We start from the raw sequence: 3,898 nt of genomic DNA on the forward strand, positions 1-3,898 counted from the left end.
TGTTAAAACAATGTTTTGATAATGAGTAGCAGTGAATCCACCGTTCCAGAGGGGGGAGCTGCGCTTCTGAGAGCGGGTGTGCTGATTATGTCACTTCCGGGTTGAGAGATTTGAGTCTCAAGTCTCGCGGCTGGGAAACACCGTCAGAAAAGAGGATTCATATCGGCTCGTTTACAGCAACTAGGAGGTTTTTGACCATAAAAACAAGTTAATGTATGTAAGTAAATCTCCATAACTAACATATATGTGCAACAGGACCACTCTATGTGACCTTTAATGAATAATACACTTTGAACTTCCACCTACTGGATTGGAAGGTGTCGTGCTACATGCAACGTGCAGTTGACACATACAGTCCGTGTGGCCGACCTCAGTTTGAGTCTTCAACATCGATATACACGAACCAAATATGCTCCATGCAGCAAAGTGTTTTCCAGTCCAACCCTTTTGGAGGGTTCCACCAAGAACCCCCTCAAAATGGTTATTACTGGAACCATTAGTGTTAACAAGGACCCTTGAAAAACCCTTTACCGAAGAAAGGGTTTGTCAGAAGCAAATGGTTCCAGGTAGAACCTCAGCCCTCGTAGAAGGACCCTTTTGGAACCCTTCTTTCTAAAAGTGTGAGATTGAGTATGCATACATGGAACACATGATAAACACAGATCCTTGGATTGATTGCACACCTAATAGTCTGGTAGACTCAGTATGATTGGGGACCCGGACCGAACCTTTTGAATAATCTATTCCCCTTCTTGCCTGAGGCAACGCTGCATCAAGAATTACTTGAATTGGAGGAGAAGACAAGACAATGAACAAGAAAACTCGCTCATATATTGGTTAATGCTGAATAGCAGTTGTGATATATTTTCGTCTGACCACATTTCTAGCAGAGCTTTTACCTCATTCTCACTCCACGTGCGTTGTAGTCCGCTCCCTGCATTTGGTTCACTTGAAGCAGGCGAGACCTACGTTTTTAGGCGGACCAGAGTTCACTTCTTTGATGCAAGATCAGAGTGTGGTTGCACATTCACACCTCCACAAACAAACTTTCTGATGAAATGAAATCGGGTTTGATTACAAATGGCTGGCGTGAATTCACCTTTAGTATGAGCGGAGCCGTGGGCATGTGTCTCTCTGTGGATGTGGAAAGTGTCACTCAGCCCTTAAAAAGAGTCCGAGATAAAAGCAAGAAAAAACACGTCACCATCGGTGGAGAGTTTCAGAGATTGAGAGCTTGCCTTGGGTATTCTGTTGCTTATGAAGCATGATGCCTGTGCTGATGGGAGGAGTTCAGGACAGAGAACCTCCACCACAAACTCTTGGTATTTAAACCTACTTAAACCTTTAATCTATTGATTTCCTGATCAATGTTTTCAGTTGATTGTCAGAAAGAATTAGATACAGCCTGTCACTGTGTCACAGCGACGGCTGTCTTCAAGGTGATTTTCATGTGTTTTGTTTGGTCCAATACACCAATATAATTCTTTGATAAGCATAAAAGACAAACCAAAAAAATTTACTTCTGAGAAAATGACAATCAATTCTTCACAGTTTATTTCAGTTGTTAAGAAAAACTCTGTCAAGAAATGAAATAGACAAGGCTTTGATGTGACAAGTTGTTTAGGAGTTTCTGAAACACTCAGAAGACATTTTAGACCTTTGACATTAGCGTTGGAAGTAAAACCAAACGCCTACTGGAAATAGCAACAACAAATAAACAACCACAAACCTATGTGGAGAAAATAACTGACACTATAAAAGTGTATTTGAGTATTAGGAGGTTTGGCACAACATCAATATTCGCCCCGAGGAATCTGGAATGTGTCTTTTTCATCTTTAATGTTGTTGGCATGAATATTGTAAACACTCTGTGTAGTTCACACCTAAACATCTAGATGTGAGAGTGTGAGATTCAGGTGATGTGGTGAGCTGCAGTGTGAAATATGTATCCCTTTCTCATTCTGAAAAGGCTTAGTGTAATTACATAATCATAACATTGTATGCATTGATGGTTTTTTCCTTTTCATCTTAAGACTCGGTAAAATCGCATCCCTGCTCTGTGATTGCGTGGTATGAAAGCACAGACACAGTCATTACTGCTGCTGCAGTTGGTCTCCTTTAGTCTTTGTACTGTAAATACATAAAGTAATGACCCAGTCAAGTGTGTGTAGTGGAGCTGGTAAAATGTCCAGCTCAACTGAAACAGTGCTGTAATAAATATCTTCCCTCGCAGCCTGAGTGCTGGTTGTTCCAGCATAAAAAAAGATTTAATGTTCTTTCTAATTTTGTAAAATGGCATTATTTATGTTTTATGCCTTGTGGTGTTGATACAGCAGGGGTAAGTCTCTGCTTAGTATGGTTTTATTTATAAACACACAAAAACTTGTGTGTTAGTCTTAGTCTGTTGCCTTGGTATAAATGTGTATGTTAGGCTGATTTGCAGCTGTCCTACTTCCCATTATGTGTTGGAAGTACTATAAAGTAAGTTCTGGGAGAGTTCCCCTAAGTTTATCAGTTGTATTGCATTATTTTGTAAATATTCAGGGTGAGACTTCCTGGTGATACATGTTGTGACACAGGCTTCCTGAATGCACCATCTACCAGGAAGAGAAGAACCTGTGCAATGCTAATCTGATGTACCTGATCAAAGCACTGCCACCATGAGTAAAATCACCAATGGAGTCACTCACTGTGGTCTGTGTTTGGAATGAAAACACACAGCCTTTGTTGTCGAACCTGCTCCATAAACACATTCTGCCTTCAAGTAGTGTTGCGACACTCGAATAGGAAATGTGCACCTTCTGTGATTAATGGAAATGTCTCAAGATATGGGTTAGTAAGATCTTAGAAGATCTAAAACTGAAAAATAACATTAGTAATACATATATCAATAATTCACTGACACGTACACCAGATCAGCTTTTTACTGTTGTGGAATTCTGTCTATTTAACAAAGCTTATTTAATAAACTGGCCAGCATGTCTTCCTTATGAAATATTCATCTGTCAAATAGAAATGTAAATAGTCAGTTTACATACTGAAAAAACTGTTCTGCAAGTATAGAGCACAATCACATTCAGTTAGCCTTTAAAGTGGCAGTTTCACATACTTTTCTATGATGAAAACTATACATTTAAAATCACAATTTTCCTTTGAAAGACAATTATCCAGTTAAGAGAAATCCAATGAAAGATGATTATGGGAAATGTGTGTTTGGACTTGACCTCTGCTGCATAAGTGTTGTCATATAAATCTACCTAGATTCAGTAGCCTAAGTAGACATTTAATTAACTTTTTTTCCTCTTCTGACATCTTTAAGGGTGGAAAATAACATTTACAGTACTTTACTGTACAGTTCACGTTTAAAAATAAACATAAGTAACACACCTATATGATGAACAGTTTATTTTCATTATTGTTTTGATTTTGAGGTCTGAAAACTGATTATTTATTGCTCTTATATTTAGTACAGGGCTGCAACTAAGGGTTGTTTTCATAATCGATTAATCTGCAGATTATTTGGTCCATAAATGCCAAATGTTTTTAAAACCTGGACAAAAAATGTCTTGTTTTGTCCACAAAGTGCCCAATGGCAAAGAAACCAGAAAATGTTCACATTACTTATTCTTTATTCTTCATTGTTTCAGTCCTAATATTCAGAAGGTGGATGATACATTATTGATTAAAGGAGCACATCAAATAGTATGTCAGGACACAGTGACCTCTTTTTTCCAGTGTATTAATAATCACTCTGTGGCACTGGCACACATGTACCTGGAGTAAACAGTGGTAATGGTGGGTAGTGAACGGGCGCGGCGCTGTGCATCCTCTCGCCGTGAAGCCTCGGCATCAGTCCGCACACAGACAGACAGTGAGAGACAGCCATGGAGGGAGAGCC

Source organism: Microchirus variegatus, assembly GCF_963457635.1.
Source record: "Microchirus variegatus genome assembly, chromosome: 10".
Taxonomy (NCBI): domain Eukaryota; kingdom Metazoa; phylum Chordata; class Actinopteri; order Pleuronectiformes; family Soleidae; genus Microchirus; species Microchirus variegatus.